Below are 26,111 nucleotides of genomic sequence, written 5' to 3' on the forward strand. Positions count from 1 at the left end.
CGTCCCCTTACGCAGCTCAACTTCAATTTTGAGAAGCAGCATTGGACACGGCTTCAGTAACCAAAACAACCTCACTTTTGAGCAAAAAGAACAGGAGTACTTGTGACACCTTAGAGACGAACACATTTATTTGAGCATAAGCTTTCGTGGGCTACAGCCCACTTCTTCGGATGCATAGAAAGCTTATGCTCAAATAAATGTGTTCGTCTCTAAGGTGCCACAAGTACTCCTGCTCTTTTTGCGGATACAGACTAACACGGCTGCTACTCTGAAACTTTTGAGCAGTAAAACTTGCTTTTGTCCAGATCTTCAAAGTGCTCAATGGCCCAGGCCCAGCAGATTTAAGACGACGTCTACACTGCAGCTGGGTGTTTGCTGCTACGTCTACACTGCAGCTGGGAGCTTGCTTCCCAGCCGGAGCAGACAGACAGGCGGCAGCTCTGCTTGAGCTAGTGTCGCCAGGATCACGGGGGCGGCAGTTTGGACTCGCTGTCTGAGTGCAAACACACCCAGGATACATACTCGGGCAGCTAACCGAGCCACCGTCTGTGTTACGCCAGCTATGCTGCTATTGTCAGGGTGCTGTTAGCTCAAGCAGAGCTAGCGTGTCGCTGCCGACAGCGGGAAGCACGTTCCCAGCTACATAACCTAAGAGCCTCAAGTTCAGTTGGCAGCTCTGTTCCTCGGGCCCAGAGGAACTTTCCACCCCCAGGGTACAGCTCGGCTGGCGTCAGACAGAGCTTCTTTCAGCTGTGGAACAATCTCCCGTGGGAACTACGGCCCATCCCAGACCTCCCCACCTCCTGCTACGAGTGCCAGGTGCACTTCAACCCGCCTTCCCTGACAAACACAACGCAGCGTGTAACATTTGAAAACAAAACCCTACCAAAACAAAACACTCCCCTGCACGTAACATTCTCCCTTGGGAGGAGAGAGGGAACGAGCCACCCGTGACAGCTGATGGGCACATCACAATTCACAACGGGAAGGCGCTCCGACACTCCGGTGACGAAGGCAGGATAAGAGCCCCGACAGAACAGAATCTTTCAGCGGCAACCTCCATAGAAATGCCCAAGACCTGGCAGAACCAGAGACTGAAACTAGCTTGGGAACGAGCAATGCCCATGAAACACTGGTTCTGGTATACTAGACACACCAGTCTCCAGGGCTGTCACTTCTCACCCGCAGTGAATTCTCAATCAAATAGGCATATTTTAAAGAATGCTTATGAAACATTGAACGTAGGCTTTTCTGCTGTTGAGACAAGCACCGTCATTATGCGGCCTGGTGTCACACGCAACTTGCATGCTGCTTTTTATTTATGCATCAGACTAATTATTCAACATCTGCCCTAACATCCGGCGTTGCAGTTTACTCCCACTTATTCTACTATAAACAATTTGCATTTATGTCTTTGTACAAGCAGAGGCACGTGATCTCCACTGGGGGGGGAAAAACCCAGACATTTCATTTCTCAAATACAGGGGTAAGTCAAATTCTGCCCCTTGTCGTCCTGGTGTTTCCATAGATTAGTTATTTTCTCCTGCGCCCCTTCTAATTTTTTTTTACTTTTTCTTTTTAAAAATACACCCTGCCCCCCACGGTAGGAGACCAGACCCCATTTTAACCTCCTTCCGTTGTCTTTGAAAACCTCACTGTTTTAAAAACAGAAAGTAAGAGGCATTTACAAACCGTTCCTAGCTTCCATGCTCCCAGAGACGCTCTTCAACTGATCGCTCCCTGAAGAAATTGCTCTTGAGGGAGGATCGTTGACTCTGCACAGGGCTGATTACATGAGCGTTTCCTCGTGGTTTAGTGTCAATGGCAAATTCCCCTCCACCCCCACAGGGGGGTTGTGTGTGTTCTTAGAAGTCACTCTTCCACGGAGATCCCATCTGCACCGCAGCAACTGTGCGCCTGTGTCTTCACTAGGAAAACAGGCGGTGTTCTTAACTCGAGCTCACACACGCATGGTAAAATCCAGGTGAAGACAAGGCAGTTTGTAGTTTCCACATGAGTTAGCAGGTCACGGCAAGCTGTAGGCTCTCCCCGTCTTTATCTCAAACTGCCACGGGACAGCCTACAGCTTACTGTGACCTGCTAACTGACGTGAACACTACAAACTGCCTTGTCTTCACTAGGACTGTAGCAGAGTTAGCTAAACAGGAGACTAAAAAATACATCGTTTTGGGGGCACTGCACTGCCATACAGTTTGGTTACTGATGGGACTGAAAGGCACTCTACCCAGGCTGCAGCGTGACTCAGGAACCAGTCCTTACTGTACTATTTAATCTGCAGGTATCTAAGCACTTGATAAGGGGGGGGTAAATCAATTCTTTTTTGTCAAGATCCACATTTCTTGGTCAAGGTATAGTCAAGGTCCAGACTCCAGAGAAAATCATAAAAAATTATAACAATGATGGTGGTAAGTTTAGAATGACGATGGCAAAAAGATTTTGCGGTCCGTTCAAAAGTGTCTGGCGGTCCGGATTTGGCCGGCAGTCCGCCTATCGACGACCCCTGGTATGGAGTCACTCTCATTTGACAGACTGGAAAACAGACACAGAGTGGGGAAGTCGTAGAGTGACCTAGAGGCAGAACCAGGATTAGAACCCAGATCTAGGCCACCCCAACCCCGCCCAGGGTTTCAAGCACCACGATCCCCGTTTTAAAATTAACTAGAGATCAATGTAAGATTTCAAATCTAAAAGCTCACGGTTCTGTTATCAAACTACCACCCCTCCACCACAGAGCACAAGACACAAACACCAGAGACCAGTTTGTTCTGGCTACGTCTGGGACAAGATGATGTGTTTTTAAATGGAGATGAGCTCGGTGTAAAGTCACTCTTTTTCGAGTGACTACATAGCCTCTGGCCCCAGTGCCTGTTCTTGGTTTGGATAGTCTGGAACTCAAAAGCATCCCAGCCGTGGGCAACTGTCGTCAGGGTCTCGCAAAATGAGGAACCCTTAATGGGGAGCCATGCTGATAATCTAAGGGAACATTTGTGCTTTCAATTTTAAGCCAAAGGATATGGTTTCTGGTTAGTCCACACACATATTAACCGTGAGCCCGTCACGTCCATTTCTGGCTGGATACGCGGCACGCGCAGTATTGCCGTGACAGGGGCGTCTTCATTGCAACTCAACCATGTAACTACTGTTCAGTCCTACAGGGGGCATTAAACTGGATTATTTAACAACTGCAGTAATCAGCCCAACATGCTTATTAAAGGCAGACCAGACTGTCAGTGGGTAGAATAGTCACTGGCTGAAATGCAAAGGCCGTGTTGCAAATGGCCTCCTTGCAGAAGGAGGAAGCAGCTTCTGTAAGGAGAATCAAGTTTTATCCTCACCCCCCACCGAATACCCTCCCCCCACCCCCAAGCCTGTTCACAGAAACGTGTGACTTGTCTAAGGATGGCCTGTGTGCAAAGAGCACAGTGCAACAGGGAGACAAACCAGACCATGGGCTGCTGCTCTCTGCTAATTGCAGAGCTGGAAAAGTTGGTCAGATTAGAGGCCAACCCAATGGCAGAGGGATGGGAGTGGGGCAAAAAGTGTATCGAAACTACAGCCGGGTCTACACTAAAAAGTGAGGTGGATCCAGCTACGTCGCTCAGGGAGGAGGTGAAAAACCCGCACTGCTGAGCGATGCAGCGAAGCTGACCTAAACCCTGGTGTAGGTGGCGCTAGGTCAACAGAAGAATTCTTCCTGTGACCTAGTTACTGCCTCTCGGGGAGGTGGATCAACTACAGCGATGGGAGAACCTCTCCGATTGCTTTAGCGAGCGTCTACACTGGTGGGCTGCAGTGTTTCTAGCGAAGCCGTAGCTTAAGTTCTCAAACCCAGACCATATGGAGACTCCCCTCTTCCTCCCCTGCTCAATCATCAACAGCACTCCCTACCTCGCAGCACCTCCTAACGCCAAGCTCTAGGCCATCTTTCTTCAGGCGTGGATGGGGTGTAACCACCACAGCCCAAAAACAACAAGGAGTCTGGTGGCACCTTAAAGACTAACAGATTTATTTGGGCATGAGCTTTCGTGGGTAAAAACCTCACTTCTTGGAGTGGTTGGGGAAGTGAAAGCTGCGTGCCTGCCTCAGGGATGTCCTGGGATCCTGAGTCTTCTATGTCGTTAAGAGGCAAAAGTCCCCGTGTCTCTGCAGAGTGGTGTAAACCCAACTCCCCCACAGGCTAAATGGAGCTTCAAAGATTTGAAGGCCAGAACAGACCATCGTGATGGTCCTGTCTGAGCTCCTGCAGAACATGGGCCAGAGACTGTCACCCCAAAATTACTGCATCAAGCTGCTAACTTTTGGTTGAGCTACAGCAGATCTCTTCAGTTTAAAGACTCCCAAAGCAATGAAAAAAATCCACCACTTCCCTAAGTAAATTGTTCCAATGGTTAATTATCCTCCCTGTTGAAACTGTTGAATTTGTCTAGCTTCAGCTTCTAGCCACTGGATCTTGCTTTCCTTTTTCTACTAGATTAAAGAGCTCTCTCTCGGGAATTTTCCCATGTAGGTACTTGCAGACCGTGAACAAGTCACTCCTTAAACTCCTCTTGGATAAACTAAACAGGCTGAGGCCTGGTCTACACTAGAAAACAAAATCTGTTTAACCATGTTGGTTGGGGTGTGAAAAATCCACACCCCTGAGCGGCGCAGTTAAACCAACCTAAGTCCCCATGTAGACAGCGCTTGGTCAAGGGAAGAATTCTCCCACTGACCTAGCACTGCCTACATGGAAGGAGTCTTCTGTTGACCTAAGTACCGCCTCTTGGGGAGGCGGATTACCTATACTGACGGGAAGAATTCTGAATTCTACACTGAAGTGCTACAGCACGACAGCTGTCTGCTTTAGCATTTTAAGCGTAGACAAACCCTGAGCTTCTTTAGTCTTCCTCTATAAGGCAGGCTTTCCAGACCATGAATCTTCTTGTAGCTCTTTTCTGAACCTTCCCAACTTGTCAACATCCTTATTTAAGTGCTTAAGTACACACTAGAACTGGACACAGTCTCACTAATGCAGGGGCGGGCAAACATTTTGGGGTGTAGGAATTTGGGGTGTAGGTGCTGGGACAGAGGGGTTCAGCGGGTGGGAGGGGGATCAGGGCTGGGGCAGGGGAGTGGGGTGTGGGAAGGGGTGCGGGCTCTGGGGTGGGCTGGGGATGAGGGGTTTGGGGTGCAGGAGGGTGCTCCGGGCTGGGACTGAGGGGTTCGGAGGGCGGGAGGGGGATCAGGGCTGGAGCAGGGGGGTGGGGTTCAGGCTCTGGGGTGGGGCTGGGGATGAGGGGTTTGGGGTGCAGGAGGGTGCTCCGGGCTGGGACTGAGGGGTTCAGAGGGCGGGAGGAGGATCAGGGCTGGAGCGGGGGGTGGAGTTCAGGCTCTGGGGTGGGGCTGGGGATGAGGAGTTTGGGGTGTAGGAGGGTTCTCCGGGCTGGGACCAAGGGGTTTGGAGGGCGGGAGGGGGATCAAGGCTGGGGCAGGAGGTTGGGGCTCAGGGGTGCAGGCTCTAGGCAGCACTTACCTCAAACAGCTCCCGGAAGCAGCGGCCACGTCCCCACTCCGGCTCCTACGCGGAGCTGCAATCAGGCGACTCTGCGCACTGCCCCGTCCACAGGCGCCGCCCCTGCAGCTCCCATTGGCCACAGTTCCCGGCCAATGGGAGCTGCGGGGGCAGCGTGCAGAGCAGAGCCCCCTGGCTGCCCACTACACGTAGGAGCCGGAACAGGGCCATGCCGCTGCTTCTGGAAGCAGCATGGAGTGGCCCCGACCCTGCTCCCTGGCTGGAGCAGGGCAAGCACCCCTCCCTGAAACCTGCTCCCCAGCGGGAGCTCGAGGACCAGCTTAAAACGGCTGGCAGGCTGTTGTTTGCCCACCCCTGCAATAATGCTATATACAAAGATAACACCACTTCCCCACTTCTACTTGATATTCCCCAGTTTATACGGCAAAGAATCAGATTTACCCACTTAGAGTGCAGTACTGCACTCAGGTTCAGGGGTTATCTACCCCAACCCCCAAGTCCTTTTCAGTGTCACTGCATTCCAGGAGACAGTTCCCCCCCCCATCTTCTCAAAGTGGCCAACCCTTCTTTGTTTCTAGATGCAGGACCTTGCCTTTGGCCACATTAAGACACGTTCAAATGAGCCCCCGCCCCAAGTGATCCAGATCTTTCCGTAGAACTGACCTGTTCCTCTCAATCTTTACCACTCCCTCAGTTTTTGTGCCATCTGAAAACGTTACCAAGGAGAGTTTGCATCATCATCATCATCGTACAGAGAAACTGAGGCACGACGAAGGAAGGAATTCGCCCAAAGTCACACGGCAAGTCAGCGGCAGGGCTGAGCCTGGAACCCATCCTCTCTGCTCTAAGCACTAGACCACACCACTTCCCAAAGCAAGGGATAGAACCCCGGATTTTAGAGTCCCAGCCTCGGATCTAACCCCTAATCATTACCACTAATATTAGGCAGCTTTCTACACAGATGCACTGTAAAGCCTAGGGGTTTAGTGCGGGTGCAAGTGGCTTTATGCTTAGCTAGGAACCAGGACTGCTGGCTGGAGGATCCCACCCACTACCCTCCCTCCCTTAAAAAATACCAAGAGAGGAGTCGTCCTCGGGTCTATCAACAGAAGCCATCTTTGTGCACTGATGCTCCGGAATTGCTGGGAGTATTAAGTCCCCACTCAGTGCACAGAGAACACAGACCGCACCAGAGAATTGGTGCCAGGGACAGCCAGAAAGGCACACAAGGCTCAGACAAAAAGAGAGACTGAACGGTGAGACTATTTAAAGGGCCTGCTTTTTCTAAAAGCAGCTTTTCCTGTTCCCCTTCCTGACCAGTGCAGGGTCCTGCCTACCAGGAGCATTTAAAAAAACAACAACCACCAACCCTCAGAAAACACGACATCTTAATGAAATTGTTAAACGCCATTTGGAACGTTTCCCTCCCACCCCCAGGCCTTCAGCCCTGCCTGTCCCTGCGTCCAAGGCCAACTGGAATGGCTGAGTTCCGGAGGATCACATGACAAATGGATTAGCTTCCGAAGCACAGAGGAAACCTTTAGAACAGCTCTCCCTGGCCCACGGCTCCCAGGCCTCAAGCGCCCGCGGGGGAGAGGAGGTACGCAGTCCCAAAGAAAATGACAGATTTACCTGGCGAGGAGACCCAGATTAAGAGCTGGGCAAACCACTCCCTTCTCAACCATTCCTAGGGCTGTTTTGAGCTATTTTAAAACCATTCCCCTGCTTTAAAAACAAAACAAAACAAAAAAACCTCCAGCCTTTGTGGGCCCTTCAAGAGCAACTGTTTTTAATGAGCAAAACTAGCGCCAGGTGTTCTATAATCTCTCTCCCCAGCTGAGACCTCAGGCCAACGTTTGAGCAGACAGTCTACAGAAGGCCTTGAACTGGGAGGGAGGGGAAGGGAGAAATCTCGGAGCAGCACAGACCCGGAGCACCTGGCCTCGCTATTCCATATTTCACTCCTCACCCCACACACACGCAAACAAAATCCTGCACTGTTAGCAACTGGTAAAAAAAAAAAAAAAAGAAATCAATGGCCGTGCTTTTTGTGTGTGTTATTTATGCAACAGCTAGTGCTCATCTGTTCTAATTCCCCTCTCGGGGGGTAGATCCCACCCCCCCAAAGCTGTGCTCACATGGAAGATCAATGCTAATTGTTGACATGATTCCCAGCTGGTGCGGACAAGGGAGTGGGGGTGGGGGTGGAACCCTAGTATATGCAACAGGATCTACCAGCTTAGCCTTGTGTTTGGGCCAAATCTGCCACCACAGCAGAGAGCTCCTTGCTTTGCCCAACACACAATTGCAAACGGTCGGAAACACTGCGGCGCTGAACGCTTTACAGAGCAGGTACCTGGATTTTGCGGTGAAGGCAGATCATTCAGATCAAAGGGAAGCGCTAGGTTTATTTTAAGACCGAAGAAGTTTTAACAAGTTTTCACAAAAGCTGGCATGAAGAGAAGTGGCTTTGGACTGAAACCTTCCCTCATGGTGTTTGCAAGAGTTGGGAATCTTCTGACTGCTCTAACCATTCAACCTCTCTGCTCTCCAGAAACAGCAAGAGAATAGGAGTGAGATGCAAAAGGCCGTTTTAGTGGGTTTTTTACCCCAAAAAAAGGGAATCTATAGGATGCAGTAAGATCGGAGATTTTGAACACTGCAGCCTTGAGTTAGCAGGAGACACAGAATATGAAACTGACAAAGAAAAATCAAGTGAAACTGAACAGTATAATTTTACTGCCCAAGTGGAGTGAAGTCCAAGAATTAAACAAGATCTAAACCAGAGAAGATTTTTTAAAGGATATTAAATACCTGACAGCACCCCAAAAATAAGAAAGAATCAGTTGTTCAATAAAGACAGGTGGCTGCTGTGAATTTATTAGAGAACTATAGTTTTATCCCACGTCTGAGTGTGTGTGTATTTTGGGGGCTTTCCTCCTTTCTAGAGGAACCTGCATTTCTAAACAGCATTTTAAGACTGCATGTACACAGCATCGTTAAGATCTCAAGCACCTGACAAGGTTGGGTATTATCTCCCATTTTACGGATGGGGAAACTGAGGCAAAGGGAAGGAAAGTGATCAAACAGTGAGTCAATGGCTGTGTACAGAGTAAGATTTAAAAGGCGTGCAGTTATCTAAACCACATCTAAGCTCAATTTTTTAGAACAAGGCAGTGTATACTTTAAACTGCTCAAGTCAAAAGCCTCAGTTAATGTGATCAGTTTAGTGTAGGGTGACCAGACAGCAAGTGTGAAAAATCGGGACAGGGGATGGGGGGTAATAGGAGCCTATATAAGAAAAAGACTAAAAATCAGGACTGTCCCTATAAAATCAGGACATCTGGTCACCCTAGTTTAGTGTATGTTAAAGCGTACGCTGTCTTGTCCACACTGGACTTTTACACCATGTTAGCTAACGTGTGCTACTACCACACCTGTAAAACCTAACATAGAAAGAGCCGGGAGCAGAACACAGATGTTCTGATACCTCGGCCTAGTATACTTTCAAAGGTTTTACCAGCATAGCTGTCAGTTCTGGGGGGGAATGGGGATTTTATTTTATTTTTTTAAAAACTGACACAGCTTTTCTGGGAAAAGCCCTAGTATAGACAATGTTATGTCACTATAAAAGTGCTTATAGCAATATAGCTTATGCTGATATAAGCACATTTATACCAATATAACTGTGTCCACAGTAGAGGCTATTGCCGGTATAGCTCAGTGTAGACGAAGCCCTCGTCTCCAGCTCTGACCACTAGACCATGTTGCTTCTGTTTCATTACTCAATGATTCTCACTTCATTGGCAGGCTCTGCAAATCTCATACCTGTTCCTGAGCCATATTTTCCTCTCCCTGCCAACTAAAGCATTCCAAGCTTTCTGCATTATGCCACACCTAGGTTGACTTCTCTGGGAACCTATGAGCCTACTTCTCCCTGCCGGACAATTTCTAAAGATCTCAAACGTTCTTCCCTCCGCACTTTGCTCCTTTTGGGCACTATAATTATTTTCGCAAAGATAGAAAGCAGAAAGGGATTCAGCCGAGCTTTGGAGGAGAGACACCATTTATAAACAACCTTGTGCATCTAGAGTGTCTTTAGTTTGGGGATTTACAAACACTAAGTCTCACAAGCCACATAGGAGCAGAGGAATATTACACCCTATTTAAGGATGGGGAAACTGAGGCACAAAGTGGGAACTGACATGCCCAAGATCACAAGTCAGGGACAGAGCTGGGTACAGAACCCAAATCCCAGTTCCCCTGCTTTGACCCCACAGAGAACAGTCTTAACTGAAATTTATCAGGGCACTTTCAATGCCATGCATGGAGCCCCGGTGAACCATTCTCACTTGCTGTTCAGCTAAGGGGGACCTGCGTCTTTGTTCTGCAGAGTACCACGCACACTTCGGGTGGCATATAAGAAATGCCACATCTACACAATGCTCCAAATTCACTCACAGCTTCCCCCAGTGATACACCCCCGTTTGTTTGGCAACCTATTCCAAAACCACAGCACCTATTTCAAAAATCCCCGTACACCGCATTTCTCGCTTTCGGCCTGCCTGATCCCATCAGAGCTTGCTTATCTAGCAAATCTTCAGCGGCGTGATTTGCCAACTCAGTCACCCTTCAGTTTCCAGAGCCAGGCACCCGGTGCGGTACTAACCTGCTAGAAGGGAGCTCCGTGGAGGAGTGCAGCAGGCCGGGAGGACCGGGCTCGGGTTTCACATGGAGGAAAGGGGAGGGGGATGATAGAAAGCCACACTGGTTAAACAAGCAGCAGCAACACGTTCTGCGCCCAGCGTGACATCATGAGGTCAGGACTTAGCAGGGACAGCTGCAGTGGGAGGGGAGGTTTGGCAAAATAAGCCCCAAACTGCTCAGCGGCGGCGGCTGGCCTTCTGGGAGGATGGCCCTGGCTAGGAGGCGCGGTTTAAGGCAGCAGCTACCCATCCGATCCTAGGCACCTCCGCTGCCATCCTCTCTGCCTTGCCCCCAGCAACATCGACTAATTTGTGGGAGGAGCTCCACCTCCCTTGCCATCTGCCAGGGCTGGGATCCAGAGCTCACCGTGACCAGCCTGGCAGGTTCAACACCACACTGGGGGGAGATACTGGGGGGAGGAGGGGAGACAGGTATTCCAGGTCTCTCGGCTTCAGATTCTGTTCATCAAACCAGGGGGCCAGCACCAGGAAAAAGGGGGGAGATGGGTGAGGAAAGGGAAGACAGGCAGCAGTCACAGCAAACACCGCTGGACTCCTGGGTTCCATTCCCAGCTAGCTAGGATATTGTCCTGCTGCCCATCACCACAGCATCTGTGCGCTGCCCTCATCAAACCTCCAGCAGCAGTGAAGTCCGTAGTGGCCTTCATGGAGTTCCCCCAGCTCTTCTCCTTGTTCAGGGTGAAATCCGGGCTGGGTTTGGGGCGGGGGCTGTGCATGTGCTGGTTGCTTTGTTTGTGCCGGGTTTATTGAAGGTGGTGGGGGGGGGGGTTGGGTAGATGGGGGGGTTAGTGTTGAGACCGTCATTCCTGCCATGAGGAAAGGCTTTACCAAAGAGGAAGGTTTGGCGGCGTTTCCTAAAGATGGTCAGATTCTGGAGTCGCTGTGGTAGGTTAGATTAGACAACAGTCAGAACACCTTTGTTCTGTTCCCCAGCTCTGGCCCGCTTCGCTGGGCGACCTTGAGCCAGTCCCGGCACTGCTGTGCCTCAGTTTCCCCACACTAAAATTAGAGCCTCACAGGGAGATCGTGGGCTTTCAGGTGCTTCGAGATCCCTGGATAAAAGACACTGGAGAAGGGCAAAGCAGCGTGTAACCCAGAGGAAAGAAACAGCTGGCAAACAAGACCAGCATGGGTGGAAAAACAGGAGTGAGAGAATTTGGTGTTAGACCCACAAACCCATGGCAATGTCTCATCAGCACTGTGCAGATTCCAAGCTGAAAGGGTGGGTGGGCAGAAGTGCTGCTAGACAGATATTGTGCTAAAAGATTCCTAGATGTCTTGCAGGAAAAACAAACATTAGCAGAAACCCCAAAGGCATAAGCTGGATCCTTTTCACCTTGATGGGCAGCATTAAGCCTCAAGAGGCTAGTTAAAACGCAGGCATTGTTAACTTATCTCTATGACAAAGCAACTCAGCAAGTGTCCAGGTGCTTTTATAAGCCGTGATCTTTATGCCAAGCCCCCGGCTCCTTGATGGAAACCACAAACGCACAAAAGACCTGGAGTTCCCCGACTTCTGGGGTTAACCTGCAATTTCCTTTTTCTTCAAACACTACAGCCACTCTGAAGAAGAGCTCTGTAAGCTCAACGGCTGGGCCAATCATCAAAGATATTCCCTCCCCCACCTTGTCTCTCCAATATCCTGGCACCAAAACTGCCTACAACAGGGAAAGCTTTAACAGAGATACCGAGCTCAAACCCCTCATAGGCATTAAGGGATGAAAGCCTCGACCCTGAGAGGTAGGGAAGAATCATTCCCAATTCACAGATGGGGAAACTGAGGCATGGTGATGTGACAAAGGACACGTGGCAAGTAAGTAGCAACACTCAGAACAGAACCCAGATGTCCTGACTCCTTGGTCTGTATTCCAATCAGTTTCTTGTACTCTCCTGGCCCCAGCTACCCAATAAATCGAGCCCAAAAGATATCGTGAGGCCCTGTCCCCAACCATGACAAAGCAGAGGGGCATAGCTCTTGCTGCTAACTCAATACAAAATTCATAATCAAATGGTCACCTTAAAAGATGCTGGGCACCTGCTCTGTGAGGCGTGATGTCCACGTGCCAAGTATGACGCTATTCAGCGGTTTCATGGGCTACTGCTGGTCCACAGGGTCATTTCCAGTAAGGTGCAGATGTCTTCCCCCACCCAACAAATGAAATAGACCCGGAGAGACACACTGAGCTTTCCACCAAAAGCTCACCCCTGGGCTGAGACCAAACGAGGAAAGGATCAGCCCCAAAGGAGGTTTCAGAAGGGCATGAACAGATGAGCAGCTGTGCTTTTTCTGTATGCTGGAGGGGGGCTGTTTGGGGCAGGGCTTCAAAGATGGTTTTTCGAGTGGTGGAAAGTCTCCATCTCCAGATGTTTCCAAAGCCATGCTACAAAAATGGCCAGCAAGGGGGCCTAATCCGGGAGCATTTGGGGGTACAGGATCCAAATCAGTGGCAAGGACATCGCTACATGTGCCCTGAATCTCTGGGCTTTTGTAGCTTACAGAACGTGGTTCCCAACAAAGTCTGTTATTGTTGGAAGGATTTCCTGACATGGAGATGATCAGATAAGCGAGTGTCTCACAAGGGACTGTTTGTAAGGAATGCCTCTAGGCCGTACCTAATGTGCTGGTGCATCTCCCAGCGGATGGGCAAGCGACTGAGCGCACCTCATAGTCCCAGCTCTGCCAACCCCAGCATGTGCTGCTGCTGACCTCACACAGACATGGCAGCATAGGCACATTCACCCCCTTCCTCTGGTATCCCGACCAGCTCCAGATTTGTTTCAGGGGCCTGTTCCGCCTCAGTTTTAAATCCCACTATGGATTAGCACCAGCCAACCACCTTGATGCACTCTCTCTCTATGCTGCTCCCTGCTTGTCTAGCCACATAATCTACCCTTTGGTGCAAGAGCCTTCTCCTCTGCATCTCCTGCCATCTGAGACACGCTCCATGAACCCCTCCATCACACAGTCTCTCTGTTTTTTCTGAGCTTCTGGCTCAGAATTTCTTCCCTATTCTCCACCTGCTGTGTAGCTAGCCAAGATTAACGTCTTTGTCCCTTGTGACATCCAGCCTACTGCCACCCGGCACTTGCATGATTTGGGAGGGGTTACTCCTTTCCCTACCGTCCATGGCACGCCCTCTCTCCCACGTCAGCAACTGAACCCTCCCCGGGCAGGAAGGACAGGTAACCGTGGCACTCCCCAAAAACGGCCTGGTCAGAATTCCAACCTCCAACCCCACCTGATCCATTCCAGATAGGGGTATTTTACAGCACAGCCGAGCACTGGCCTGCTAAACCCAGGGTTGTGAGTTCAATCCTTGAGGGGGCCACTTAGGGATCTGGGACAAAATCAGTACTTGGTCCTGCTAGTGAAGGCAGGGGGCTGGACTCGATGACCTTTCAAGGTCCCTTCCAGTTCTAGGAGATAAAGTAATGGAGATATCCTATTTAAGAAATAAAAGCAGCAGGGTTTTAGATGTTAGCCGCTAGGTGTAGGAAGCTTGGCCACTCCACAGTCTCAGTTACAGAAAATGTTACTTCTAGGCTCTCCAAGAGCTTAATTCTGAATTTACCCTGGTGGAATCCATGGCTGGCCACTCGCTCGGCGAGGACAACCCGTTACTTCCTGGAATCAGTTCCCTTGTGTCCATTTATCTTGGGAAATGGGCCCCCATCTATTCCCTGCCCTCATGCCTTCCTGTCTCTGGCGTGCTCAGTGATGGCTCCTTTCACCTTTCCAGGGGGCGAGGTAGGAAAAAATACTCTGCCACACCTGTTGATTGGACATTTGAAGCCATCCAGGGTTGTTTTCCCCTCCCTCCCCAGGGAGGGGTGGGTGATTGGAACTTGGCCATTATGCATGTTTCTTTGTGCAGCGCCCCTCCCCCACACACACAGCATAGACGCACCCTACAGCGATGGAAGTCTACAGCCTACACCACCTCCCTGAGTGGCAGTAGCTAGGGCGACAAGCATTTTCTGTTGACCTCGCTGCGTCTACACGGGGTTAGGTCGGCATAGCTCCAGCGCTCGGGGGTCTGGAATCTTCACACTCCTGAGCGCTGTAGCTATGGCAGCCACGCCATCAGAGGCTTGTTCACCTGCACATCTACCAATGTGATATATGCCATCATGTGCCAGCAATGCCCCTCTGCCATGTACATTGGCCAAACCAGACAGTCTCTTCGCAAAAGAATAAATGGACACAAATCAGATGTCAAGAATGATAACATTCAAAAACCAGTCGGAGAACACTTCAACCTCCCTGGTCACTCGATTACAGACCTAAAAGTCGCAATTCTCCAACAAAAAAACTTCAAAAATAGACTCCAACGAGAAACTGCAGAACTGGAATTAATTTGCAAACTGGACATCATTAAATTAGGCTTGAATAAAGACTGGGAGTGGATGGGTCATTACACAAAGTAAAAACTATTTCCCCATTCTAATTTTCCCCTACTGTTACTCACACCTTCTTGTCAACTGTTGGAAATGGGCCATCTTGATTATCACTACAAACGTTTTTTTTCACCTGCTGATAATAGCCCACCTTAATTGATTAGTCTCCTTAACCCCCATTTTTTCATGTTCTCTGTGTGTATATATCTTCCTACAATATTTTCCACTGCATGCATCCGATGAAGTGGGTTTTAGCCCACGAAAGCTTATGCCCAAATAAATTTGTTCGTCTCTAAGGTGCCACAAGTACTCCTCGTTCTTTTGGCAACCTAAGAGTAGACCAGGCCTAAAACTCCTAAGGACTCTCAAACACCACTCCCCTAAGGGTACATCCAGACTACCCGCCGTATCGGCAGGTAGCAATCGATTTATCGGGGATCGATATATCGTGTCTCGTTAAGACGCGATATATTGATCCCCGAACGCACTCCCCGTCAACTCCGGAACTCCACCGGAGCGAGCGGCGGTAGCGGAGTCGACAGGGGAGCCGCGGCCGTCGATCTCGCGCCGTGAGGATCCAAGGTAAATCGATCTAAGATACTTCGACTTCAGCTACGCTATTCACGTAGCTGAAGTTGCGTATCTTAGATCGATCCCCCTCCCCCCCCAGTTTAGACCAGCCCCAAGAGGCAGAATCTGAACACAGTTGGCTGGCCTGCCCAGAGACCAGACAGAGGGGCTTGTGTCCATGGGGAAGTTACTCTGGAATAAGGTAGGGTATCCATTTAAAGCATGAAAGCTATTCTGAAATTAAAATGGCCACATGTAGCGGTATTCCAGTAAATCCACCCACCACAAGGAAAAGAAGCCAGATCAGTAAGAGCATGGCTTTGCCAGCATAGCTGTGTGCCCACTAGGCTCTACGGGCTCCTGCTGGCACGGCCACGCTGGCCAGGGATCACACCTCTTCACAGCCCACAGAGCTGTGCCGGCAGAGGTCTGTAGTATAGACACGGTCTAATGCAGTGATACTCAGACCTCAGTGGTTCCGGAGCCAAATTAGCCATCAACATTACCCACATATAAATAAAATAATACTTGGTCCGAATTTTAGTTATCGACTACAATTGGTTAACAACACGGTAAACGCATCCTGATTGGTTAGTAACTTAGACTGGTTGATAATTAAATCACACAGCCTTTTAATATCATGTGCTGCAAAGAGCTGCAGGAGACCCATTAAAGAGCCACTTGCGGCTCCCGGGCCTCAGTCTGAGTATCACTGGTCTGCGGTCTGATTTACACTTAAAACTTATACCAGCACAGCTATGCCAATTAGGGGGGTGATTTTTTGCTGACGCAGCTATGCCAGTACAAGCCCTAGTGTAGACGCACTTATAGCTGCATAAATGTGCTTTTGCTGGTATTGTTTGTCTCTTGGGCCTAATTACACCACGCCGTTTTGCTGGCACGGCTGCATCAGCTAGGAGAGGCTTGGTCTACACTACAGAGTTAGGTCGGTGTAAGGCACCTTACGTCGTCCTAATTACGCCAGCGTACATCCACCAGCCTTGCTCCCCCTACGCACCGACATCACAACTCCACGAGAGGCGGAGGCCTTAGGTCAGTGTAGTTAGGGTGACGCAGGGTCCGTGTAGACACTGCAGGTTGAGCCCTTGGCTGTCACGCTCATCTCCCGGCTGTTCAGCAGCCTGCATGGAATGCGTACGGCCAAATCGCAGTCCCGTTCCTAGTGAACGGGGAGTCACATCGCAAGCACTTCTGGCGCTAACTGGCCCCCTTGTTGGCAGATTCAGCAGAGAGGGCGAGGGCTGAATGGGCCAGAGGGTTTCAACTCTCTCTCTCTCTCTCTCCCTCCAGATCGAGCAGAGGCTAAACAGAGGCAAAGCTGACAATGATGCAACACCTTCTGCTGGCCATGAACTCTCAGCCACAGTCAGGATTTCAAGGCAGAGCTAACAGTCAAGGCTAAATTACCTTACAGGGCCATGGGAGTATTTTTGGAGGAGGGAGCCATGGGGCTCCCTCGTTATTACTATTGTTCTGCTGTGCTTCCAGGTATTTTCATTCAACCCCCACAGCCCATCAGCAGCTCTGCTCAGGGAATCGAGATCTGTAGCATCTAAGGCGCCCAGGAATTAAGTCTCAACCCTCTTTACAGACAGGGAAATGGAAGCTGCGAGAGGCGGAAGTAACTTACATAAGGTCACACAGCGAGTCAGTGCAGAGGTTGGAACAGAACCCAGGAGTCCTAGTTCCCAGTCCCTTCACTAACAGGCAGCTCTTTTAACACTGCTCCACGCCAAATGGGAAGATCATAGACTATCAGAGTTGGAAGGGACCTCAGGAGGTATCTAGTCCAACCCCCTGCTCCCAACACCAGCCTTTCCTAACAGCCTCACTCATCAGAAAGATGCAGCGAAACCAGCTGACGATGATCTCAGATCAAGTGGAACGCCATTTATTCTGACCAAAGCCAAGCCACTTCCCATTTCACAGGTGGGGAAAATGGAGGCACAGAGAAGGGAATAACAATACTCCTCGATCGCTGTAAAACGCTTTGAGTTCTCTGGAGGAAAAGCAACTATATTACAGGCTCTAGTTAGAACAGGGGTCGGCAACCTTTCAGAAGTGGTGTGCCGAGTCTTCATTTATTCACTCTAATTTAAGGTTTCGCGTGCCAGTAATACATTTTAACGTTTTTAGAAGGTCTCTTTCTATAAGTCTATAATATATAACTAAAATATTGTTGTATGTAAAGTAAATAAGGTTTTTAAAACGTTTAAGAAGCTTCATTTAAAATTAAATTAAAATGCAGAGCCCCCCCCCCCCCCGGACTGGTGGCCAGGACCTGGGTAGTGTGAGTGCCACTGAAAATCAGCTCGCGTGCCGCCTTTGGCACGTGTGCCATAGGTTGCCTACACACCTCTGCAAAGACAAACAAATGGCTTCTCTACAGTGATAGGGAACAGAAAAGGACCTAAGCTAAATATACGTCTGCCTGAAGATTTTGTACAGTACCTATTTTTTTTTTTTTTTTTTTAAACAAGCCAGACTTAAGTTAACTGTAAGAAATAAGTAACAAAATCCCTCTATTTTTTCCAGGCGTTTCCTTTGTGCATTTAACAGCACTTGTTTGTGCTCCCCCCCCCCCTTGCATTAATAAGCATTTTGATTATACAGGATTAACAGAAAAACTAGGCACAATTTCCCCTTTTGCTTGTGTAGGTGCTGCTGTGTGAAAGAGGGGAGAGAACGATATTTAAAAATAAATAAATAAGGAAGTGTGGCTGTAACAGCACTAACTGACAGGAGGACCAAGGGGCAGATATAATACCTGAAATCATCTTTGCTTATTTTTAAAAACTGACTAGATCTCACAATGACAGCACACTTTAAAATCACTCCCCAACTTCTGGAACCAAATCTAGGAGTGGAACCCAGCGGTCCTGACGCCCAGTCCCCTTCACCCATCAGTAGACAACACTGTTTTTCCTGGATCCAGCCCCAATGTACAGATTCCACCCCAGGAAATTAACTACTGATGCAGGTGCACTGAGAATTCCAACATGAACAATTTTATAATAGAAAATACTTAGAACTGTTGTACAAATCTTGGGTAAGTTCCATTCTCCCCATGGAACAAGCAGGGAACCCAAGGAACAAAGCAATAAATTGAAATGAGAACTTAACTCGCAGTCCCGTACTCCATCTACTAGCAGATCACAGCTGCCCTTGCAGGAGAGGAGACATAAAACCCAACTAGAGGCTGGTTAGTGATTAAATTCCCATAGGTTTAACAGAATTAAGTCTCTACCATCTGCTAATTTCTGGAGACACCAAACAAACAAGTGGTGGCTGAGATCCAGGGCTGCTTAGAATTTGGCCAGCCTGGAAAATGAAGTTTTTAAACATTGGCAGGCTTTTGTTGAAGTTGTTTTTAACACAAACTGGTCTCAACAGCAACACGAGGAGAAAGAAGTGATTCTGTTAAACAAAACAAAACCCTACAGAGTCTGAATAATGGCCGGTCTAAGGTGGAAAAGGAGACCCCATGGGACAATACTTTGCAGTGTATACCCTGCACTCGGGACAGTGTCTACACTACAGGCTTCTGCCAGCGTGAAGAGTGAGATCCCTGACAGAGAAAGCTATGCTGGCAGCCCTGTGCTAGTGGAGATACAGCTATAGCAGCTACACTGCGCTTTTGCCTGGGTAGCGTATTCCGCTCTAGGGGCTGGAATAAGCTATAAGTGTGTGCGGTTTTGCTGGTATAAACGTCAAACACACTAGGAGCACTTTGCTGGTTTAGTACCTACGCTAGCAAAGCACTCCTGGCATAGACAAGGCCTACACAGTGTCCTCCTTTGGATAATTCACCGAGATCTAGGCGAGCACTAAGCATTACAACCCCCACCCCCAGTATTAATTCCATTTTACAGGTGGGGAACTAAGGCCTGAAATCTAGAACTGACTTACCCCAAGGTCACAGGGCCAGGACTTGTCTACACTAGGAATGTGCCCCGATTTCACACATCTGTGCAGTAGCATCAGTGCTAACCCCTGGTGTAGACAGGGGAAGCCGCGTCAAGCTATAATTTGCATTTGCGCTCATTTAGCCAGCCGTCAAGTTGCACAGATGCAAGTCGCACTTCAGCCTGGCGTTACCACACACGCAGCGGGCACTGAGGCAATTCCCCAATGCAGCTAAGGCCTGATTTTTCCCGGCAGAGAAAGGAAGAAAAGCTACTGCTTCTAGTATCTCTAGAGCAGGGGTAGGCAATTATTTTCAGTGGCACTCACACTGCCTAGGTCCTGGCCACCAGTCCGGAGGGTTCTGCATTTTAATTTAATTTTAAATGAAGTTTCTTAAACATTTTAAAAACCTTATTTACTTTACATACAACAATAGTTTAGTTATATATTATAGACTTATAGAAAGAGACCTTCTAAAAACATTAACATGTATTACTGGCACGCGAAACCTTAAATTACAATGAATAAATGAAGACTCGGCACACCACTTCTGAAAGGTTGCCGACCCCTGCTCTAGACAATGCTGTTTAGTGAGTAAGGCAGTGCTAACGTAGCTACTGAACCATGCCACCAGAATAGCACAAACAGGTTAAAATGAACATTTGTTGTTGTTTTATGAAGCAATGTGTTTTATTACATTCTTCTCCAGTAGTAGTGTTCCAGTAGCGGCCTAGAGACTTCAATCAACATTTTGCTAAGTGTTCTATACACACATAGTATGAGACAGCAGCTACCCGAAAGAGCCTGCAATCCAAGCAAGACAAAGGTGGGAGGAAAGGAAATATCCCCATTTTCCAGATGGGAAATTGAGGCACAAACTGATGAAGCAACTCACCCAGAGAGTCAATGACAGTCAGCAATTGAACCCCCTTGTATTTCCCGAGTCCTAGTTCAATGTTTTAACCATAGGGCAATGGAGACTTCCCAGACCTGGAAGTCTGCAAACCCCATTACCATCTACTGGTACATTTCTAACATACCCTCACCAAGTCATCCAGTGCCAAATACGACACCCAGATTGATGTTCTGAGATTTCTAGAGGACCCCACTGTTATCTTTATGCCAATGGAGTTTCATGCTGTTTTCACCACATTAAGTTTTACAACGCAAGTTTCAAACTCAGCCAGGATCTCTCCTTTCAGTCCAACACTGGAAATAGATGATGTCACACATGTACTGCAATGCCAAGGGGGAAAAGGAAGGAGATGCATAGTTCTCTCACTCTAGACACACACACGCACACACACCAGTGACCCTGTGCCATAACTGCACACAGCTTCTATTAGTACATTAATATTTTTACAGTATCCAGAAGTGTGTTTAGATGCTTTCCGGTACAAATAAATAAAAGCCTGCAAAACATATGGTAAAGGACGATCTTACATTAGCAAAAGCAGAGATTAAAATAGATGACCTAGAAGAATGTTAGAAATCAGAGATGGAAGAGATCAAGGAAACTGTATAAGGTCCCCGTCCTTGCAAAATGCTGAGCGAACGACGCAGGACGTGCACCACACAAGATGGAACAAAAACAACACATCAGCGTCAGAAAAACCTGCTATTTGGGTGATTTTCTGAAATGTTTCCACCATGGCTAACAAAGGGCCTGATGTTACGATCAGCTGCAGGTAGACACCTGCATCTTTGCAGAGCCCTACAGGTTTCACTTGGTCTCCATGCAAAAGTAAGGGCCCTCCTACACAGCTGAGACTGCAGAATTAAGGCTAAAGGTGAACGCACAGGCATAGCTCACTGGTGCTTATACCACTGTCCTCTACACCAGAATAGGAAGACAGTGGTAAAAACCCCTGCACATCGGATCTAGGCTAGCAACGGTGGGACTGCTAGCATAGATGGAACCACACTGTGTTACAGAATAGACAGGCAATTTTTCACGCACTCCAATAGACTGTCATCAGCGACTGCTGGCCCTCACGCTAAATCCTGGGACATTGCTTAGATCAGATACAACCTAAACATCAGAAGAACGCAGATCTTATTTACACCCCACAGCTGACTACAGAGAGAATGAATTCTGTTTAAAAACCTGATCTTCTTCCCATAAACAACTTCATTTTGCAGAGCCACAAGACTGCCCTGCAAAATGATTCTGCAGAGCCACAGACTAGCAAAGAGGAGGCTTTCTGGGGGAGATGGTCAGGAGGCAGTAACTGGGTCTGAAGCAAAACACCAAACGCCCAGGATGTCTAACAACCCTTCCTCCTCACAAACAAAAGGCAAGAGGCCTCAAAAGGAAGTGACCGAAGCCCAGGATAGACTGTAGCAGAATGTAACAGTTACATTTTAATACTGTACACGACTTCCTTGCAGAACCCATCCCCCTTCCCACAAGGTTTAACCCTGATCGTCCATTCCCTTGTATTACATCCCGCCACACACCCCACACATGGAGAGTTTAGGAAATAAAAGGGTCTCAGAGCGGGACCACCTACCCCACCCCTTGTTTCCACTTCAGGAGTTTGAAGGGCTGTGTAGTGAGACATCCACAAGAGCTCAGGGGGTGGCCACAGAGGGGGCAGTCCCTGAGTGCCAGAGCACTCCTATTTGCTCCCACTGAGCTGGGGTGGGGGGGGGGGAGAGGATCCCCCAATCCAGACTCCACTCCCCATAAATTGGAGGCCCATAATGACATCACCCTTTAGTCACCATAGTTCAGGGTCCCAGAGAAATACCCCCATATTCAAACAACCTTCCCCAGGCACTGGGGAGCTCAGGGAGATCCCAGGAATGGGGGAGTCCCACAAAACCTCCATTATTCATTTCCCCATTTGGGGGCACCTAGTCCCCTTAGTCACACACTGCTCCCCAAGATTTGGGGGAAACCCATCAAACCCTCTTGTTCACCTTCTCCATGTTTGAGGAGGACCAGACAGACATGCCACCTTAGTCACACCCTCCTCCCCAGGAAATGAAGGGGCACCAGAGCCTCTTATTCACTCTGTGTCTGGGGGGTGCCTAGAGAGACCCCTAAGAACCTGGGGGGGCCCTTAAGACCTCTTCTTTATTTTCCCCATTTGGGAGACTCCCTTATTCACACCACTTCCCCGGGAATTAGGGGGACTCCTAGGAAGACCCCTTTATTTCCCTTCCCCATTTGGGGGTACAGAAACACCCCTCCCCCTTACTCACTCCCCACGCGCTGGGGGGGGGCAGGGAGACTCCCCAGGAATTGGGGGCCCACATAATAAGATTCCCCCTTATTCAGCATTTGCATTTTACGGGGTCCCCCCAGGAATTGGGGTGGGAGCCCCCCTGCTCCAGGGCCGGCGAGAATCGCGGGGGGGCTCGGCTGCGGGGGGGGGCTGCGGGTCCCCAGCGTAGCGGGGGGTCTCGGCGCGGGGTGGGGGCCCCCAGCGCAGGGGGAGGCGGGGGGTATTTACCTGCTGGCCCCTGGGCTGAGGCGGCTGCTGCTGCGGCTCCTCCCCGGCTGGCCGGGCGCTGTGGGGGAGGGTCCCGGCCCCAGCTCCAGTAGAAGGGGGGGGCGGCTCCAATCCCAGCCCCAAGGCCCCTCTCCGGCTACAGCTGCTCCTCAGCCACTTCCTGCTTCACCCTCCTCCCCCCGCCCGCTGAGGCTCGCCCCCCCCTTGCACAGACACCATTGGCAGGCGGGCCTGGCACTCAGGGGCTCATCCCGCCCTCCTCCCTCTCCATTGGCTGCATTATCTCTCACTCAAGGGTTTCCCTCTCTTACCTCATTTCCCATTGGTTGGGGAACAAGCAACTCCGAGGCTGATCCCGCCTACCCTGCCCTGTTCCCATTGATGGCCGTTTGTGCCACTCAAAGGCTTACCCTCCGCCTACGTCATACCCCATTGGTCTGTGGCTCAGCGGCTGCAGCCACTATCTCGTTCTCCATTAGCCGGGAAACATGTCAATTAGCTCTGCTCCGCCCACTCTGATCTTCGTTGGCTGGCGTGGCTGTCACTCAAGGGCTGCTCCTCGTTTCTATTGGCCAGTAAGCCTGACAATCAAGAGGACCCCCCAACTGCATATCCTAATACTGGGGAGCCCCATACTCAATTGGATGACTCCCTAGGCCGATTGGTTGAGGACAATCCCTGAAGGGCTTTCCCGTTAGCTAGGGAGGCTGTCACCCCCCGACCCCAAGGACTAGCGGAATGTAGCTCAGGCATGGCCTCCTTCCACGCCCAAGCCCATTGGCTGCTATGGAGGGGGATCCCTCACTCTCTGCCCTTCCAATTGGCCTGGGAGCCTGTCACTCAAAACACTCCTACACAAACTTTCAGCTCAATTGGCGAAGAAAGCCGTCACTCAGATCAGTCCCTCCCCGTTGCCTTTCCTATTGGGTGGCGAGCATGTCAATCAGAACTAACCACTCACATTTTATTGGATGCCGTGGCCATTGCCTACCTTAGCCCTTCTTCACTTCCTCATTGGCTACAGACTCCACCGCTTGCAGCTCCACCCCACCTATGAGAAGGCCATACCCAGCTGCTAGCACCGCTGATTGGCTGAGACCCAATTGCCTCGCAAACCCACCCCTTGGGCCACACCCTTTTGATTGTAAACAGTCCTCCAATGATTGCATTGGCTGCTGCCATCCGAGGAAGGGCAATGGGGTCTGGGAGCAGGAGAGCAGAGAATTCTGGGAACTGGGGGCACAAAGGATTCCGGGGCCGGGGAGCAGAGGATTCTGGGAGCTGGGGCACAAAGGATTCTGGGAGCAGAAGAGCCGTGGTGCCTGGGAGTTGGGGAGCAAAGGATTCTGGGAGCAGAAGAGCCGTGGTGTCTGGGAGCTGGGGAGCAGAGGATTCTGGGAGCTGGGGCACAAAGGATTCTGGGAGCAGAAGAGCTGAGGAGCCTGGGAGCTGGAGAGCAGAGGATTCTGGGAGATTTGTAGCTACAAGGAGCTGTGGTGACACATGGCCTGTAAAGGGCTAAGGCTCAGCAGAGCTTTCAGTGGGCCCATACCTGCAACGCCCTTGACTTCCTGTCTCAAACTCTCCCTGCCCTTCAGACAGGAAGTGAGTTCAGCAGAGACAGCCATAGAGCACTTAGCCAGGCTGGGGTGATGGTAGCCTCAGGGCCATGTTCATCTCAGATGTCAGTTCCTGCTCCCCACCTAAAGCAGGGTCGCCAATCAAAAAGTCCAACAATCAGGCAGACCCAGCCCCTAAAAACAATGAAACTGACCCCCAAATGAGATTTTTTTAAAAAGATTAAATGGTGGGTTGTGGTCTGTTTGCAGAACTCCCGCTGCACACCCCACTGCATGTGTGACAAGTACAGCATTCGCAAGATACGGTGGGTGAGGTGATATCTCTGATTGGCCCAACTTCTGTTGGTGAAAGAGACGAGCTCTTGAGCGACACAGAGCTCTTCTTCAGGACTGGGAAACTTACTCAGGTTTCGTCTACACCACAGACTTACGTTGGTATAACTATGGTGCTCATGAGGGCATGTCTACACTACAGTCTTAAATCAACCTAGGTTAGGCCAACTTACAGCCACCGCAGTAAGTTGCATCTGGAGATGGGACAGGAACTGAGAGCCTGGGGCAGGGCAGCCAGGCTGCTGGGACTCCGGGGGGCAGCAGGCCTCCCTAGGAGGAGGGGGGAGGGGCAGCTGAAGCTGGGAGCCTGGGCGGCAGCCAAGCTGGGGAGGCCAACTACTGATGTAAGTAACGCTGCGTCGCCCTAACATAAGCCCTACCCCTCTCATGGAGGTGGAGTTATGATGTCAGTGTAGCAGGGCAGTTACATCGGCGGGAGCAAGGCTGTAGTGTGTACACTGAGATAGGTTGACATAAGCTGCCTTATACTGACCCAACTGTGTAGTATAGACCAGGACACAATCCACACCCCTGAGCGATGAAGTTATACTGACCCAAACTCCTGGTGTAAACAGTACAGGAGGGCTTCTCCCATGGGCACAGCTACCTTCTTCACTAAGCGCTGCAGCACTGTATATATAGACAAGCCCTCAGGGTGTCACAGCTAAATACAAGGTGGAACAGACTGTTTAGCATAAGTATCAGGGGGTAGCCGTGTTAGTCTGTATCTACAAAAACAACAAGGAGTCTGGTGGCACCTTAAAGACTAACAGATTTATTTGGGCATAAGCTTTCGTGGGTAAAAACCTCACTTCTTCAGATGCATAGAGTGAAAGTTACAGATGCAGGCATTATATACTGACACAGGGAGAGCAGGGAGTTACTTCGCAAGTGGAGAACCAGTGTTGACAGGGCCAATTCAATCAGGGTGGATGTAGTCCACTCCCAATAATAGATGAGGAGGTGTCAATTCCAGGAGAGGAAAAGCTGCTTCTGTAATGAGCCAGCCACTCCCAGTCCCTATTCAAGCCCAGATTAATGGTGTTAAATTTGCAAATGAATTTTAGTTCTGCTGTTTCTCTTTGAAGTCTGTTTCTGAAGTTTTTTTGTTCAATGATAGTGACTTTTAAATCTGTAATAGAATGACCAGGGAGATTGAAGTGTTCACTTACTGGCTTATGTATGTTACCATTCCTGATGTCCGATTTGTGTCCATTTATTCTTTTGCGGAGGGACTGTCCAGTTTGGCCAATGTACATGGCAGAGGGGCATTGCTGGCACATGATGGCATATATAACATTAGTGTATGTGCAGGTGAATGAGCCCTTGATGGTGTGGCTGATGTGGTTGGGTCCTCTGATGGTGTCAGGGATTGGTTCCTGGGTTGGTGTTTCTGTGGTGTGGTGTGTAGTTGCTGGTGAGTATTTGCTTCAGGTTGAGGGGTTGTCTGTAAGCGAGGACTGGCCTGCCTCCCAAGGTCTGTGAGAGTGAGGGATCATTTTCCAGGATAGGTTGTAGATCGTGGATAATGCGCTGGAGAGGTTTTAGCTGGGGGCTGTATGTGATGGCCAGTGGTGTTCTG

At 49.7% G+C, this 26,111-nt stretch overlaps 1 protein-coding gene across 1 annotated transcript in view; it reads right to left on the reverse strand.

Annotated features, from left to right (window-relative positions):
- Positions 1-22,644, reverse strand: part of ZNF687 (zinc finger protein 687) — a 45,876-nt gene extending 23,232 nt beyond the window's left edge. Inside the window, exon 1 of the mRNA XM_065420086.1 lies at positions 22,617-22,644. The gene's annotated coding sequence lies outside the window, so the exon portion shown is untranslated. The remainder of the gene's footprint in view (positions 1-22,616) is intronic.
- Positions 22,645-26,111: the final 3,467 nt, after the last annotated feature.

The sequence above is a fragment of the Emys orbicularis genome, chromosome 20 (genome assembly GCF_028017835.1).
Source record: "Emys orbicularis isolate rEmyOrb1 chromosome 20, rEmyOrb1.hap1, whole genome shotgun sequence".
In the NCBI taxonomy this organism is placed as follows: Eukaryota; Metazoa; Chordata; order Testudines; family Emydidae; genus Emys; species Emys orbicularis.